This window comes from Brachyistius frenatus, unplaced genomic scaffold (assembly GCF_029030835.1).
Source record: "Brachyistius frenatus isolate BFR_SWC_R1_liver_20210118 unplaced genomic scaffold, ASM2903083v1 Contig_77, whole genome shotgun sequence".
Lineage (NCBI taxonomy): Eukaryota > Metazoa > Chordata > Actinopteri > Embiotocidae > Brachyistius > Brachyistius frenatus.
Window position 1 is genome coordinate 1,282,525 of NW_027210676.1, and position 19,233 is coordinate 1,301,757.

Below are 19,233 nucleotides of genomic sequence, written 5' to 3' on the forward strand. Positions count from 1 at the left end.
CTTAGAACAGGATGTGTAGTTCTAGCACAGCTCCACAGTGGGCCGGTGTAAATGTACAGTAGTTGATTTTTCAGGACTTGTTTAACCTTAACTCTTGCACTGTATCAGAAGCTAAGTTAATATTTTATGTCTTGTCTGCCCCACATGTAGATGGCCTTATATTTAATTCATCCTCAGGATTTTCCCTGTGTTTTAGTCATCACTCTTTTCTTCTTCCTTTTGTTTAACACAACCCATTCATCTCAGTGGGTCATTTCCAGGTTGCATTAAGAGTATAACATTTTTCTTTTGTAGTAATTGGCTTGATGAACTAAAGCATCTTTAAATCACAACCTCATTAGCCCCTTTGGGATCAGGATATATATTTATTTATTTTTTTTTTTGGGGGGGGGGGATTTCCACTTGGATTAAGTAAAAATAAACCATGCAGTACTTCTTAAGAATATTTCATGATTTCCTCATGGGTAAGCAGTCATGAAGGTAGTTGGTAATTGAAGGTAATTGGACACACAGCATATTATTCATGAGGCAATTATGCTTGTGCCTTAGCTGAAAAGAGGCTACTGGGCTACTGTATAATATACTGTATGTAATTTACAGATGACTGAAACTAAAAACAACAGCCCCACTTGTAGGTTTCACCTTCAAAAATATCAACCTTGTAAAACAAGGTGATGTCACAACACTAGCAGTGTTTACGATAGCTAAAGTGCCTGTGAGGTACACTTGCACAGTTTATTTGACTTTTACGTTCTTACAACCTATAATAGTTAATAAATAATGTGAAATGTATTGTATGATGTAAAATATTTTTTGTATTTATTTTGCTAATTTATGTGTAATGTATATATACAACATATCAAGGGGTCCTATTGGGTCTAGAACTGTTTGAAATATATGGGTTTTTGTATCATATATATGAGATACAGCGTAATGGGTTTCAAGACATTGAAAACTGTAAAAATTTGATTGAAAAAAAGGCCAAGGTAAAGTCAGAAAGTAGCTGCTTTTGTCTGACCAACACTCAGATAGTCCATTTACTGTCATGTAAACCAAATTAAAGAAGCAATCTCATATCAGAGAAGCAGAAACCATCACATTTTTGGCATTTTCTGATGCATTAACCAATTCAGCAAATATCCAAATAAATCCAGATAAATATTTGGCCGATCGAGTTGTCAATTTATCTAACTGTTGCAGGTTTAATATTGTGATACAATGGATTATTTTAAGACTCATTTGAGAAACTGCGTAAATAAAACAACCAGACAGGATTGTCTATTTTGTGAATTCTTCAGTAAATGAAATACAGTTTATACGTACAGATAAATGCCATTAACCTCTGATGCACTGTTGCAACTGAGGTTCTAATATTGCCTGCTCATTGCATACAATAACTTAATACAACCAGTGATATTAAAAGGAGATCTACCACAGTGTAAACAAGAATCTCTCACAATATAAAAGGTCATATTGCCCACCCTTTACTTTATGACTTGAGTTGTGAGAAATCATATAGACATTGACGGCTGCTAAATGAAATTTCTGAGAAAAAAAAAAAACAACCTTCGTTGTAGGACATGGTTGTTACTGTATGTGATGGTGGGGGTGAGCATGTGTGGGGGAGGGAGACCTGAGATAGAAAATACAGGAAAGTTGAGCTGCTGCCATGGACATGACGGGCCACCTGAGGAGCATTCAAGCTGTTCCTCTTGCTCTGTTGAATTTCAAACAGGCCTACTTGCTTTGGAGCTGTGCCACTGGCTCTGGTTTGACAAACTGTTAATCTAATAAATAGTTTGGCAGTAGTCAAAGCTATTACATTTTAACATATTTCTTTCTATAAAGACAAACAAATTAAGAGAGTGATTAAAGGACGCAGCCACATGATGTGATAAGTCACACGTACAGTATGATGTTGTGGTGAACATGTGACTGTTAATGCTGGAAACTCCGGTTGCTGTCTCAGACTATTGAGTAACATATGAGATTGTGACATAGAGAAAATGAGTAGGTACGCAACTGTTTAATGGAAGAACCTGGTGTGAGTCACATAGATGGCTGAAAAGCTCACACACACGCACGCACGCACACACACACGCACGCACACACACACACACACACACACACACACACACACACACACACACACACACACACACACACACACACACACACACACATACACACACACACACACACCAGGGTTTGTTCACTGGCATCACCTCCCTGCCAGAGGGCACTCATCCCACAAACCCTCTCTGCTGGACAGCAGCGGTGGAGTAATGCCTTCGGTTGTGTCATGCCGAGCCATCACAGCGTCAACTTTTTCCCCAAACAGACAAAGCACAGGATGAACAATCGCCAATGTCCCACATACACCAATGTGTCTGAAGGGAGCGTGATTGATCATATGCTAGATATATTACACACCATCCGACCTGCTGATCCCGTCACACTCTCAGTGCCAGAATGAGTCACTCACCTCAGATGTGGGTCACACTGTGCCACCTCAGTCGGTACTTTTCCGTACAGTTCATCTACAATTGCTACAAGTAGGGAAATTGCAAATCTAATCTATTTAGTTCAAAATTAGGTTATTGTTCAAAGGAATTATAAAACAAACACGGTTCAATAAAGATTGAAAGTAAGACTACAACTATTTATTTAAGAGGAGATGCAGGTCACAAAATATTGCCAGTTAATTTGTTGGAGATTAACAAATCGATTAGTTTCAGCTATAGTTTAAAGATAACCAAAGATGGTCCAGGTTAAAATGGATCTGAGTGTCTGATACCTAAATAACAACCCTGTCAGTATGTTTGATCCTTTGCATCTAAACCTTGTGAAAACCCACAAAACGACATTCTAATTTCTAGTGCAGATCCCAAAGTTTCCAAAAATACTAAATATGTCAGGCTGAATATTGTTGACATTTTTATGAAATGAGGCACAAAACATCTGAAATCTTTTCATTTGTTAGCAGGTTCATAAGAAACAGTCTTGGGTTTGAATGCAGAAAAGGATGTTCTCGATGGAGACGGTAGGTGCTAAATATAAAGTGCAAAAATATAAATCAAAGGAGAAAAAGTTGACACTCCATAAAAGCACATATAGGTTTAATGAAGTTTTGGAACGAGCATTCAGACAGTGTGGAATAAGACGATTTTAACCTTGGAAGTGTCAATGTTAAATGATGTAAGATCAGCATGAGTCTTTTACACTGACCTGGCGTTAAAGCAGAGACTGGAATAATCAGGCCACAGGGCAAATTTAAGTGTTGTAAGGACAAAGAAAGGACTTGACTGAGTAGCTGTGACTTTGGTAGCTGTTTAGCTTTAGTTTTTTCCTTGTTCTGGGATGCTCCTTTTAGCTGGTAGAACTGAACAGATGCTTGAAGCACACGTCGAACATGGCCCTGCTGTTACTATGCTACTGCTGACAACCTGTAAGATGCACAGCGGTGTTCTTGCTAAAAGGTGAAAAAATGTTTTTCACTTTTTGGTAACAGTGGTGTTATTACTGAAAACGTGCTGAGGTGTGAGGGTTGTTATGCTTCCTCCCCTCTGCAAAAATAAGAACAAGTTTGTCTCTCCAGATTAAAGCATATTGATCATCACAATGTCCTTGACATGAAAAGGCAGAATAGGTCATGTTCAAATGTGAAAATTGTCGATATATATAACAGCTAAGATGAAGGCAAAGTAAAAGGAAGAAGTCAACCAAGTTAGAAGTTGTCTGTTGCATTTTTTTATCACGTGTTTCAACACATTGGATAGTGCTGTGCTGAGTACATTACTGCAGTAAAACTGAGATTTATGTCAGTCGCCTGAATTTAGAAGTGAAGTTGAGAGTTCGAAGCCAGCATTTCTTTGTTGTCTTCAGTGCCTCAGTGATTTTAAATAGCATAACACTGCTATCTGCACTGCTGTAATTCTTCGACTGTTATTCATTTGTATAGAATGACCTGTCAGCACTTCTGCTCGCTGTGTGAAACATGCAGAGGTTGGAGAGTGATCAAACTTTAATTTTCAAGTGGTTTACTGGAATCAGAAAAGCTTACAATGTCGAAACGTAAATGTTATCAAACTTATAACAGCTTCTTTATATTCAATCCGTTGCTCATCATGTGAGGTCATCATAGATACTTAATACTATTTCCTGAACAATAGTTTTAACATTTAGAACATACACACAATTTCTATATGTCAAAAACACATGTATTCACAGGAAATACAATTTACCATAAATAGAAAAAAAAACATATAATCATACGACCTTCCTTTAAAAAAATTCTTTAGCAAATAAAAGCTTTCCTATTAACCCATTAGATAGTATACCTCAAATGTCCTTCATCTCTTAATATTTATGGATAACCTAACTAATTTCAAAAATAGTTTATGGTCATCTATCCCTAAGGTAACTTCTTCATAATAGTTAACCATTTCCAGTCAATGAACACGTCATTTTATTAATTGCAATGAGTGGGGTGCACTTAGAACTCATGAAAGCAGAGGCAATGTAAAGTGACGTTTTGAGAATAGCCACATTAACCAGGTCACAGGCCTGCAAAAAGGCCAGGTTTCATTTGTTTGACTGGTCTGAGCCACGTGTTTAGACGTCTGCCGGAGGAGTCCTGTAAGTCCTGTGGATTGTTTTACAGAAACAGGTGGTCCAGTTCAACAAGAGGCGTATCACTAGTCCAAAAGGCATGGAGGTACAGTATCCTTTCTGACACAAGCTGTAAACAAGACATCCAGTGAGTATCCTTGCTGCGGCATCAGCACGTCTCAGGTGACAGCGGGGAATCTCGTCTTTGCAGAGAAACACTGAGCAGACATTCAGAATCCCAACACCTCAAACTTGGCTTCGCGTCTCCCTCCTTAGCAGTTGCCTAAAGTGTATAATTAGCATCTGCTATTTTAGAAACAGGCGTCCCCGTCTCAACTCCCCGCTATCTTACACTTCTCTCTATTTACCCTGGAAATATTTTTTGAGCATGACTGTGAAGTTATTTCATAACACTTTATTTTGACACAACTTTTTAAACATTTAGGTGTACGTTCATTGGTTTATAATCAAAAATCGACATGCATTTCTACAGGGTAGAAGGAGAAGAGGGCACTAGAATATATTCAGAATATATTCACACAACATCTTGCAGATTTATTAGCAAACTTGAGCTTTAACATGATTATTATCTAGACACTAATAACGACTAAATCCAGTCTCTGTTTGTAAAGCACAGCATGCACTATGTGGTTCTTTGGAGCTGAGTGTCCCCTTTACAACTAATGAAACAGCCCCTTCAGAGACTTTGTTGCATCACTTCTGCTGTACTTTCAGTGTCATGGCCTGAAAACGTTGTCCTTGCCAGCGTTGTGTGTATTATTTTAGAACTACTTTGTGGATCAACTTCACACGTGGCATTGTCTGTGTCTTGTGCCTTTCATGTGTACAATAAGTTATGGGACATCTGTGCTATAAAAATAGCATGAAATAGTTACCTTTGGAGTATGAAATGTGAGAAATGCTTGTAGCTGCTTCAGAGCGTTAAATGTGCAGGACCTATTCAAGCGGGCAGTGTTGCAACGCTGCAGACGCATGATAACATTCTAGACATTTCAGTCTGACTTGCATTTATGCTAAACTTGAAAAATGAGAGAATGTTCCCTTTGAAGAAGTAAACAAGTTCATGCTCAGAACTGCATGGTTGTACATTTTCCACAATGAAGGAAGAAGGAAAGAAGCATTCACAGTGATCCACCAAGACGGCAATGTTCCCAGGGTAAAAGTCTGAAGTAAAAGGTGCAGCAACCTTATTGCATGAAGTAGGCATGGCAGTCAGCCTGTTTGGATCACTTGACATTCTCATGTTTTGTTAACTACTGTATATAAAAAAAAACACTTTTTTCTTGAGCTCAGAAGCATTGTGTGAGTATTGATAGTGCCTGTCAGCTGAATCGTAAAAAAAGTTAACTGTAAATTAGCACAAATATGCAAAATGAAAGGGTACCACATTGCTTTTTGAGCTTTTGTGCTTTGAGAAATGCAATTCTGGTCTACTTTTCTTTTTTTTTTTAAATAGAGTTGCCAATGGTCTTTGGTGACTTTTACATGTTATAAAAAGAGAAAAAGAAAACGTGAATATATGTATAGACTCATAAATCAGTGCTTTCATTGGTCAATTCATTGACCACAGATCAATGGCCTCTAAAGGCAGACTTAAAGTTTTACAGTCTGATTATATAAATGTGTTGGCAAAACAAAGATTTGTTACATGTCTTAACGTTCAAGATGTTTAACTTCTCACTGATACTAAATACAAACCATTTAATTGATAACTGTGATCTTGGACAGATAGAGTTGGTTTATTTTCAGCTAGCCTGAAGCTAGTGCTAATTATAGTCATTGAAGCCAGACTTTATAGTGATGCAGCTGGTTGAGAGGCAAACATCTGCAGTCAGAACTAACTCCCAGGAGAGCTAAAAAAAAAAAAAAGGAGCTTCAAGTGCATGCTCAATGTGATCAGGCTTTTGTCAGACAATGTTGAAAAGCTCATTTAGTGACTTCTGACATTATAAAGTCAGCCATGTCACGGTATGTAGAGTAGATGTTCATCTTGTGCTACTTTTTAAAAAGTTCGATCTAAATAAATTTTTCACATAATCATACTTTACTCAAACCAGGGGGGTCTCTTCCAAAGTTACTGTTTTTGGTATGAAAATCCCTCTGAGCTGTGGTTAAGGGATTGTGTAAGCACATTTGGTGCTTTTGCTGAAGGTTGAAGGAATTCCCCACGAAAGTACTGTCAAAAGTCTTATGACTTGAAATATGGTAGGACATGTTAGAAGTTGTTGTGGTTGTTGCACGGTTTTAAATAAAATAATGTTACAGAAAAAAAGCCCCAAACAACTTATTAATCACCTTTTCCTAAAACATACGACGCAGATTCCCACTATTAAAAAGAAACGTCATGATAGATACATAAATATATATATATATACAACTGAGATGGAAGTTGTTTTGTCTTTATGTTCTCAGATATTCTTCATATAATAGATCTTAAATTGCTCATTTATTAGTTTTCCTATAATGCTAGTTGCACTGTTCCTAAACTTGCACACCGCCGGTTCAAGTCAAAAATGAGTCAAGATCATGCTGTCAAAGTGTACCTCCCTTCCTCCCTCCCTTCCTCCCTCCCTCCCTCTTCTCTCCCTGTCATCTCTGCCTCCCTTCCGTCTGTGAGTGTGTGTGATGGGAGGAGCTCCGGTCTATTGAGTGGCTGCAGGCAGGCTGTAGTAGGACACAGTGTCAGAGAGAGGGAGAGAGTGGACCTGTGTGGAGCTGTCACCTAATAGAGCTTTAAACTCTGCCGTGTCTCTGTGGATTTTCTCGGGACATTTCCCAGAAGAGGAATCGATCTATGTGTGTGTGTCACCTAAAGGAAACCTGTTTCAGATCTGAAGTGAGTTTTCCTTTAACGGCTGACTGGAACAGAGAGTAAGTACTGCTGTTGCAGAGCTTGTGTTCATTAACTGTGTGGTGCTGTGGCTGCATGAATCATTGATGTGGGTTCGCTGCAGTTCTGGTTACCTATTGAAACGATGCCAGGATAACCTGTAATTTGCCTGTTAGAGAATCATAAAGTTTTTATGAGGGAGACTATGTGGGGTTTGTTGTTAGTTGCTCTCTTTAAAGGGGATAGCGGGTGTGAGCTGACAAGAGACAGCCCTCCTCCCTCTCCAGTAGGTATTTATCGTAAGGTGATAGCAGGACAAGGGGGTCATTACAGACCCACTCTGAGCCCAACCTCCTGTGGGTGATTGTAGGAGCTACCCTTGCATTAAGTGATGTTGGTCTTATTTTATGTAGAATCACAGCTATTTACCAGGGTGTGTTTCTATTTTCAGACTTGTTGGCTTGTATGTGAGTTGCTCTAGTAGCAGAATAAAAAAAAAAAAAACGGTGGTTCTCTGTGTCTTTAAGCTGTGAAACAACTCATCAGGTGTGAGCCTCTGTCTGGGAGTCGGGCCTCTTTCCGCAGATGGGAGTTAGTGAATGTGGCAGCAAGTGCACACACATCCTCTACCAGCGAGGAAACTTCGTGTGAACCTAGAGGAGTGTGGGAAATCTGGGCGAAAGCAAGAGAGAATATAAATATGAACTCACATTTTGAACAGTTTCTGGTTCTGATGTTTGTGAACCAGCACAGTGAAACTGAAATACTTTTTGTATTGTGACATTGGATATGGGTTCATGATGTTGTGCTGGAACAACACAGAAGCATCAGGTGGTATTGTGTGAAATTTAATCGGTCACCCACACAATGCTGGCAGCACAATCAACACTGATGCTGAATTGTCAGAAGTGTAGGTGGTAGTTTGATGGATCAAAACCATAAATGGAAACGTTTGTCAAAAGTCAGTGAGGTCAACCCAAGATTTGTATTCACTCTTTTTGAGTTTGAACCGCCATGTAGATTTTACTAAAAAGCTCTGAGGCTCTTTCTCCTGTGTCATCTGAGTTAGACACAGCAAATGGTTTTGTCTATCATTAAGAGAATGTGTTATTTTCCAATGTTGAAGTGGTTTTATTATAATCTTCATTTACATTTAAAGATTAATAATGGAATAATAACTTGTGTCTAATACAGCTTTTCAAAATTATTGTATAATATATTGTGTATTTATATATGTATAATTTCCCTTGTTTTCACCAGTACCTGGTAGGAACCCATTACTGCCACCAGAAGGTGGCGGTTATGCACCGAGCAGCTGTTTTCCAAACGCTGTTAAGCAGCAAATGAGTAGAAGAAGAATATCTTGCTAGTAGGCTCCTGTGAAACATGTGTGGCGCTGTGAGATTAGACAACTACAACGATCCAAAAGTGAAAATTGGAGTGCAGTGCAAACTACCAGTTAAAGCAAGCATATCATAATTCTACCATAACTATGCACAATCATGTAAGACACAAGTTCCAAGCAGACAGTCAATCCACAGATCAACAATCAATGGCTAGCTTTGATTCAAGACAAAATAAGTTTGATGTTGGCTGTGCGGAGCAAACATTGATTCATTTTAAAGATGATAGCTAAAGGCAGGCTTCTCATCAGTGTTATCAAAGTTGAAGGTTTTTGAAGTATGATGGCATTTGTTAAGCCTGAGTTGATGACGTAAATGAGGGTCTGTCTTTGTGTGAGTCTCTATCGTTGTGTGCGTTGTGTGCGTGTGGCTGGTGGGGGTCTTTGCATAATAGTTGAATTTGAATATTGAATATTATTTTTACTTGAAATGCCCATCCCTCATATGTTTCCACATCATACTAGTGTAAGGTACATATTTTAACCACACTGTGGTAACTGTGCACGTCTTTAACGTTATGTGAGGGCAGACATTTTCTCTCTTCAAGAGATGAATGTTAAAACAGCCATCAGGCATCAAACTCTGCACATGGATCAGTCTCCAAAGAAAAGGCAAACATCCCAGGGGTGTAACAATAAGCAAAACACATTTTGGATTGGAGGGCGATTTATACAATCCCAGTTCCTCTCAGTTTCCCAGGAGGAAAATCAGCATCACTGTCGTCTTATATGTCCTCAAGAATCCTTAATAGCTTTCTCAAAAGGCCTGTTTGTGTCTGTCTAGCACCGACACAGCCACCGGACATGAGAGATAACCCTCCCAACCAAGCTTTCACACAGACACAGCTTCTCAAGTGATCAACAAACTCCCAATAGTAGAGGTTTAAATGGGAGCTTTCATGAATTTTTGAGAATGGCATGATTATTCCACGAGAGGGTGGAATATAATCAACTGTGCGATCACATCTGTGACAGAGAGTTTTTCTTTTATGGCCTTGTACATGGAGATTCATCTGTCTGCTGTAGGAGAAAAGCTCGTCTGTGCTGACCTTGGCCTGCTGTTTTCTTTTGGTTTAATCCACAAAGAAAACAGCTGGCAGTTGCATTCTGGCTACCGGTGGCCTCGACAATGAACTGCCTGTATGATGCTGTCAGAGAAGCTTTGGCTCGTTGGTAAAGCATGGTGCCTGTTATATCAATAGCTCAAATCCAGACTTCACACAAATATAATTTATGACATGGCGATCGTTTCCTGCAAAGAAAGGCTAACTTAACTTGAGCGCGGAAACATTCCTTTGCAGACTGTTAGTGTATTTGATGCAGTGCTAAACTACTACAAGTTTGCTGTAAGGAATATAAACAAAAAGTTTAAAAAAATACTGCTTCTGTGCTATGACGCAGCTCAAACTAGTGAGCAACCTGTTGCTGATTACTAAATCTCTTCAGAGGAGGAAAAGACAAAGAAGAAATAAATCATGCTGTTGTATCACAGCTTAATCCCCCATGCTGGCCCCATATGCATATTTCTATTCTGTCAGCATATCCCGAGGGTATTTTCTCAGCATTAGGCTACACTGATCCTTCTTCTTCATCTGTTTCTATAGTCAGATTGACTTTCACCCAGTCATTGTGTTTGAGAGAGATTTTCCATTTTTGAAGTTCTGTTATATATTGTATTTATATTGTATGTTTTTTTCTCTGTATTGGTGTCGCAAATCTTAGTTTTTGAATTGCACATCAGTAACAAAACGTATGTGTGATGTTACAAGCTGAACAGTACACAGAATCACAGTGTACTGCTCTTTCTTTCGAGAAGAAATTTAAACCAAATTTAGCCAAACTATTGTACATTTCCTTCTAAGACAAGATCTCTGCTTACTGCTGTAACCTAACAAGAGCCAGATAAAAGCAATTAGTCCTAAGATTCAGTGTTGTCTCCTCTGATCAATCAGAAAAAGAGAAGAGTGGTTCAGATAAAAAAAAAAAAAAAAGGTTTTATATTTGAAGAATTCTAGTTTTGTTGAAACCTCCTCACTATATTTAATTGCTATTACATTAATACATTTGTACAATGAAGGATGAAAATCTTGTTTCGAAAATGAGGAATTTACTTGGCAGCTAGATATGCTCCATTCATGATGCTTCACATCCTGTTGTCCCTTTTTTGGGATTATTATGAGTGACACTGATGAAAGCTGTTATGCTTCTTTGACAACATAACCTCAAAAGAAAAAGTCTTGATAACATATTTTTCCTCGGCAGAAAGAGTAAACTCTTTCTTCATAGTTGTCATGATTACATTTCTCTTTGTTGGGGTGTGGACACTTTCTGAAAAGTTGAGTTTCATTTTTGACCTTGGAAAATGTCACCACAAAGTTCATTTAGTAGCTGTTCTGTACCTTTCAGTCACATCACATGTTCTTCAGATGTTGTGATTTTATCCGACTCCCTTTCTGTTTGTGTTTGTACTGACGAACATGAGTGGATAAAAGGGTTACTAGCTGAGGCAGAGGAGGAGCGGGATGTGGAGTGGCCAGCCACTTGTAACCTAAAGGTTAAACACAGGCCTTCAGGGAGTCCTATTACTGTGTACTCACTGATGGGAACTCTGCTAAGATGCATTCTGGGAGCACAGCAGGCCCCCCTGTTTATTCCCAGTCTAGTGCTGTGACATGATGTGGGAAATGACTGTGGACATGGAAAGTGGCCGGATCACTGTGTTTGCTCCAATGTCTCAGGGACCCTCAGATCTGCCTTTTGACCCAAATTAAACATGCACTGATGACACATCACATACTCATGAAGCTCTCCGATATCCTCCCCTTGTGCACGCACTGCTGTTTTAACTGTACACAACCCTTTGCAAAACCATGTGGAGTATGTTAACACGTATGTCAGCGTTTCTTACATGCTGGTGTGAGAACTGCAAAACTCTGTTCCGAATGTATTTCCGTCACCCTTATCACTACACCTGCTCCTCTTGCACATTACATGTTTAATAATAAAGTTCTATTTCAATTCAAAGCTGTGTGTACCTCTGTACTTCTGACATCGGAGATAAGAGGCGACTGAAAGATCACATACAGCAAATGGCCATCACGTTGTTGTTAGTGGTCGAAAATGTTTGTGTGCTTCCTGACAGGAGTTCGAGAGGCGGTCTGATGATTGAATCAGGCTTCAACCGATCCTTGTTTAGCAGCCTGACCCTCCCCCACCGCTGTGATTTGATAGCTCTGAGCATTCCAGGTTGTGCCCTTTACTCTGCTAATGGTGCTACTGACCCTTGAAGACATTCCTGCCGTAGCTCTCTGATCACAGACCTCTAATTGCCTCATTGTAAACAAGCTGCACTTCCTTTTAATATTGATGTACAGTGTGGGTCTTTACTGAGAAGTAGTTTATAGTAAGATATTTGATGCACATTTTACTGGTTGCAACACTTTTCACTGATAGAAAAAGTTGCTCTCTTCTAACCGTGGATGCAGATAGTGCTGCGTCGGTCACTGCTGAACGTTACAAATGAGAAATGTGCAAGGGAGGATGATAGAGAGGAGGCGTGATGCTGGTATTTAGTCATTTCATGCACTGCTAAAATCCATAAACAGTGCAGAGAGAGGTCACTGTGCACCTTTTACCCCTCACAAACACTGTTCTTTTGAATGGTCCAGATATATGTAATGCTACTTGCACTGTTTTCTGCTTTCTGCCCATGCTCATGTGGGATTTGGCCCACAGCTACAATTTTATACACTTCCTTGCCCTAAAGTAAATATGATCTGAGTTGTTTTTTTTAGTTTTTTTTATGGTACCGCAGGCAAAATGGGACTTTGAATTAGACAACTTTTAGGTGACTATGCAACAGTATGTGTAGTAGTGTAGTAGTGCTTGTCAGGTTGTTGAACAGCATCTGACACCCCTTCGCCCCCCAAACTTTGTGCTGACAGAACTAAGAGGCTGCATCCAACAATTTTTGTTGCTTAATGAAACTGCCAACATGACAAGCATCCTCACTTGATGCAACTAATGGCCAGTTGTATGGAGTTGAAAACTTTTCATTCCTCACTTTTCACATTCACAAACGAATATAACATCCTGAGTAACTTTGAGGACTGCACAGTGCACCATTATCTCTAATTATACAGGCGGTTGTCATATCTCTTCATTATAGCAGACTTTTTCTGAGAACCTTGACTTTGGCTGTCCCAAACACTTTTGCTTTCAGACATCCTCAGACGACGGGTCACGTGCGGTACTTCGTTTCGAGCGTCCCCTAGCTTTGACAACAGAGATGTTTTCACAGTTGTAGCAAAACTTCTGTTTTCTTTTTAAAAACCTTGTACAGACTGATCTTGTTTTTTGGACTCCGTAACATGATCTCAATGCTTTATGCTTCATGTCCAAGAGATGGAAATAGAGATAGAATAAGGGGGTTAAATGGAACAGAGACCACAGGACAGCAGCAGACTAAAAGCTTCCTGTGGCAGAGCAGAGTGTAAGCCAGATCTGGCAGACAGACTGGCAGGGCAGATGTTTTAGGTGAGAGGCCCAGTAGATAGCACCATTTGAATAATTCATCAGATTGGATTGAAGATGTGATATATTAAGACACAGCTCACAAGCCATCTTATGGCCTCTTTCAGCACTTTTTGTGCAGCATGAGTGGCTGCAGGGCTCAGATCCCCCTGCATATCTGCTTTCTTTCTGGCAGTTATCCACCAGAGTCGGGGCAGTCGAGGAGACAGTTATAGATGTGCTGGCTCTCGGTCTAGCGAGGCCTCCAGACATCTGGAGGGGCTGAAGCTGTTCAGCATGCAGGTGCAGTATAAGCTCACATGAACTAATGCCGTTGATGTTTTTTCTCCACTGACTTTGACTGTGGTCAGTGGGTCTTAATGGTTTACGTGAGAGACAATAAATGAAGTGACACAGAAATACCTTTGCCAGTAAAGGGATTTATTGGGAAGATGCATCTCTCTCTTACTGTAATCTTACCATCTTTCAATTTCTTAACCAAACAAAGCTTACTTTGTGAAACATCAATTTATTAAGGGGCCCATATTTTACACTTTTGATGTTTTATTTGCATTCATGGTACATAAAAGAAGATATTTTAAGTACCAAAAAACATCTCAACATAGTTTAACATCTCATCTTTTAAGCTTCACTTCAGAGCTCACCCAACAACAGGCAGCTTTGTGTCTGTGGTTTTAATGCACATTGATGTCATTGTCTCTCTCTTCTGATTTCTGAGTGACACATGTCCAGGCCAACCACAGGTTTTCTTAGGTCTTGTAGCTTGCTGGCTCTGCAACATAACAACCGTGTTTACTTTGGTATAAAAGTCGGGACAGTGGGCTGTGCTGAGTGCGGAAATATGCCATGAGCGGGAGTTTGTGACATCACAAACCTATGGCAGTCCAAACAGCACAGTTGTAGAAGAAGGGCTCTGTGCATTTCTCGGCAGACTAAGCATTTTGACACCCTCACAGTATCTTTTATAACACACAGTCCTGCTTTATAATCAAAAAAGAAATCTGAAGTTATACAATATGGAAAGAGAAGTATCTTTTGGTCTGAATTGTAGCCTCTTTTTTGTCCGCTTCTCCTTATGTTTTGTTGATGATACAAGCAAAATAAGCCCATTCATCTGCCTCTGCTCATGGGGCAAATTACTGACCTTTCATCCTATAGTTTATAAATAATTAGATGAATTACTTGCTTGCTTCATGGTAACATCAGAGTCCAGCGCAAGCTACAGAGAGGCCCCTCGGTTTGTGGGAATTGAGTTGATGTTTGTTAACATGAGACTTGAATGTTTTTCTTTTTTATGTCCATAACCCTAAAGGGGAATTTGACCTTTCCTGGCTTACAGGAATATGGTTCATCATTTTGGATCACAGCATTTTTTTCTGCTTCCTTCAGAACTACATCTGAAAGTAAAGGGAAGAGGGACTCTAACTGTCGAATTTCATAATTTAGTACTTTTTGTCTGTGTGGTTGCAACATAATTAATCAGCTCTTACTTTTGAATTGTGAAAGTAGGTGAAGATTTCTCAGAACATGTGATGTGTTCTTATATCACAGCAAAGAGGCTCAGCTTTCTGGTAACATATCATTTCACCTCCATCTCTCCATGACATCAGCTCCCACCTACACGCATCCAGCGCTGGGGGCCTGGGTGCTGTGTGGACATGTTAGGACTCTGATTGCATCTCAAGCACATGCTAGTTTGGGTTTGCACTGCAAACACAGAGGTACATGAACTTCAAGGGTCCTTTTTTTATCTTTAAAATGCAGTTCTTCACTCACTAGTGAGAACAAATTGACATTAAAATGTCATGACCTGTGGTAGAGTTTTTTTCTGAAATGTTTGTCTTTTTGTTTAAACATTTTCCAAAGTTAAGCAACTTAAACCTTCTGCACAATGATTAACGAATAGTTATATAGAATATCTGCCCGTATACCTGCAGCCAAGCACATTGACCTCTGTCATCTGATAGTTTGCTAATCCCCTTATTATGCTTGTCTGGTTAAATAGAACAGTCAGTCAGCCATTAAATCATCCAGCCCAGGGATTAATGTGGGGTCCATCATTTTGCTCTGTCCAAAGCTGTGTATAGTGTGACTTCAAGGGGAAATGCAAAAGGGCACAGGGGAAAATGTGAAGTGAAAACATGTCAAATTAGACCTACGCTGAGCAATGCTAGCTTGACAAATTTGCTCTTGATTGCCTGCATTAGCATTGTGTATAGGCTGATACTCTTGAGTGACAGGAGCTCATCTGCCCCATATGGTTTACCAGATACGCTGCCCTCATAGGTCAAATTTGGTCGTCTAGGATGTTGGATGTCAATGATTGGAATTCAGCCCAAATATCAATGTGCTAAAGAATTCACGAGATGGCTTGAATGACTGGGATACCAAGGCTTAAGTGACTGCTTAAGACTTAGAAAGAGGAATGCGCTGCTTGGTATTGATCTTTACTAAGTGAGGTCACTTCATGTGGGGGGCAGCTGCCCACTCTCAGACCCCACATAAAGGGGACAGACTACCCCCACAAATATATTTTAATGTGGTCTGTATGCCAGGACAAAAAAGAGGATTTGACTTATTGATATCAACTTTTAAGGCATGTTGAGGATTGTAGCCAGAGATGAGAAGCAAATGAACCAGTACAACCACAGGTATATGAAAGCTGACTTTCCATATTGTTTTTGGCTCAGGATAATTTGTTCACCATTTATGTACTCATGAACTTGATTAGAGAATAGTAGACAGGCAGTCTTGGTATTGTTAACAGCCTTTTAATTTTCCTGAATGCAATCTGCATCCTTCAAAATATGTCTTGAGTATAGTGTGTCTATAAAGGAACAGCAGTCTGCAATTAATGACTTGATAAAAGTTGTGAACACACAAAGAGTGCAAATCTCACTTTATTCCTTCTTGTCTCCTAAGGCACAATTGGTGTTTGCTTGAGTTTGGGGCATCATAAATCATTACTTTGCACTGAATTAGCAGGTCTCACAGTTGTCATTTTGAATAGCCTCTACAATAAATGATTGAACATGGACATGCTTATACCTGCTTGGGTGAACACATGATTCCCTGGGTTATCATTGATCCGTGCTTGTGATTTTCATAAACAGTAAAAAAAAACCAAAAAAAAAACCTGACAGCTGCTCTGGAAGTGTTTCGTTTTCCCCAAATCATCTGTGGAAATCTGCTTTTGAATATACACTATTGTGTTTTATTATTCAACATCTTGTTCAAAAACTTCTACAAAAGGTTTACATGGTTTTAGGTGGGAGTAAGTCACATCATTTAAACCGCTGTCCACTTTCAGGGTGTGTGAGATCATTGTTCATGCTGAAATTATTAGTTCATTCTACGTGTCATTTGAAAGTTACTGGATTACATTTGGCAAAAAAAAAAAAAAAAAAAAAAAAAAAGCTATTTTAGAGCTATATTATTTCTCTTTATAGAAATCACTGAAAACAAGATGTGTGAGATTTGTGAAAGCAGCGACTCTAGTTCAACCTGCGAGTATTACGATGTACTTGAGTGCAAGTTTGGTTCAAGGCTGGTCTGCGGTCATGTGGAGAAGTGGACACTCTGAGCCTTTTATCGGTCTTACACAGTGATGGATGTGTGCAGCTCTTTGCCCAATGGCCTATAGCCTGAGCTCCTGTTTAAGCCTCTAAGCTACTGGAATGCGTGCAGCTTCTTTCTGCGGACATGAAGGGAGGACAGCCACGCCGCTTTGTTTACAGCCTTTCATGGATGCCACACCAGCCTAATCAATTTCAGAGATGACAAAAATGTCAATGCATTGTTGCTGATTGAATGGTCCATGAATTTACGTGGTCAGCAAATATTGATGCAGCACGTTATTTGTTTTTTTTCAGTTTAATTGTCCACAAACTTGACTTAACTGTTATAAAATATTCAAAATTTATGGTTCACTTTTAAATGTGTTTATAGTCGTTCCGAACAATCTTGTGGGATGTAATATCATTCAAAAAATGGGGATAACTTTGCACATTTCTTTTCAGGGAGGCATTGATAGTGTGCATTGGGTTGCACGAATGAAAAGAGAAAAGGAGAACTGGAAAGAGAAGTATAGTGCAGTGAATTTCCCTCACCTTTGCACAGTATGTGTGTGTGTGTGTGTGTGTGTGTGTGTGTGTGTGTGTGTGTGTGTGTGTGTGTGTGTGTGTGTGTGTGTGTGTGTGTGCGTGCGTGCGTGTGCGTGTGTGTGTGTGTGTGTGTGTTGGTTTTGGAAAGTTACAGATAACTTTCCAATGTCAGAAAGGTGTGGGGTTTACAACACCATCCAACATGCAGCTTGGACAGAGTATAAAACCTGCTTCATTGAGAGTAATTTCCCTGTAACTTATTAATATTTGTCTTTAAAGAACAAGCTCAGCATACTTTAGCTGTGTATCATAGACTAACAAACCAAGTTAGTGGAGGTAAACCAGAACAAGAAAGATGCAGCACCTCAGGTTGATGCGGGTTATCACATTCACTATCAAGGTCGACACATCTCTCCTGCAATAGCAGACAGAATTTTATTGCAAACAAGTAGAGACATTTTGAATGGGACTGAGTGTTTCAACAGGCCTGACCTACTTACAGCAGCCAGGGCTGAAACAGTTCCTTACCTGTGTCTGGCAGCAGCCATGAACCATCATAAAAACCCAGGCACTAGATATTTTAAACAGTGCACTGAACTGTATAATACTGTATATTTTTATTTCTATCATAAAACAGTCAATGATGGACTTGTTACTGGACTGGACTCCCCTGCTCACATTTTCTGTAGCTGATAGAGATCTATCAACCTACCTTAGCTCACAGTAGAAGACCTGTACATAAAGGAACATCTCTCTAGTCCTATATTGCAGCATGAACACCATTGAGATAGTTAAATTTCCTTATGAGTATTGTGTCAGCTGCGAAGTAAGAGAAACATCACCTGCATCATCATTTTTACAATATCTGGACTGATTATCATACAAGTAATCGTGTTATTGGTCGATTGATTAAAGTGTTCAAAATGCTATTAAATGAGAGATCTAGTTAATGAACAGGTGATGCCTCACTGTGGTATTTCTAGATAGCATCAAGAATCATCTCGTTCAGCAGCACCTCGCCCTATGCTGTGCCAGCGCTCCCTTTTACACAGGTGTCGATTCAGCTTTGTGACGACAGTAGTTTCCGGCTTAATGGTGGAAAACGATGCCCCTTTACTCCGTGTTCGTACCTTCTATACAGAAGTGCAAGGCAAAGTAATGTTGCAACATTCCCAGTTAAGGCTGTAGGTGATCCCTTTCCCAGCAAAGGGTGTGACAAAAGTAAAACAGAGTGTAGAAGAGAAATAGGCCATTTCAGCAGGATCAACAGTGCAGGCTCCTTCATGGAAGTGGATCAGCTTACACTAGGTTTTTGAAAGCTGAAAAGAGTGCAAAGAAAGAAAAATACAAACTTCTGACAATTTCTTCCTCAGAATTTATTAATTAAATTTAAGCCAGGTTTATGCCCTGTCTAATATGTTTTAACAGGGGGGATTTGGCTAAAGTGCTGGGATATACAGGACACAAAGCCAAGACAGCCAAATGGCTTTCACACATTGGTAAAGATCTCATTGAATCTTTTATTTGTGGGGTGAAATTCGTCACTCATACAGATATTAGTATAGAAATTAGAGTTTGAAAAGGAGACCAGCAGCAGGAAAAGGTGTCTCTGTCCTATGATTTGCTTCTCTTCGTCCTTGCCCTTCTCAGTATTGATGCACTTTTCTGTCTGCCTTGGAGCCCCTGCTGCTCTTCTTTCACCCACTTCGGAGTTGATAGTGATAGCAGGCCTG

At 39.6% G+C, this 19,233-nt stretch overlaps 1 protein-coding gene across 1 annotated transcript in view; it reads left to right on the forward strand.

Moving 5' to 3' along the window:
• sema4ba (sema domain, immunoglobulin domain (Ig), transmembrane domain (TM) and short cytoplasmic domain, (semaphorin) 4Ba) overlaps window positions 1-19,233 on the forward strand; it is a 49,979-nt gene that overhangs the window by 812 nt on the left and 29,934 nt on the right. The window lies entirely within an intron of this gene.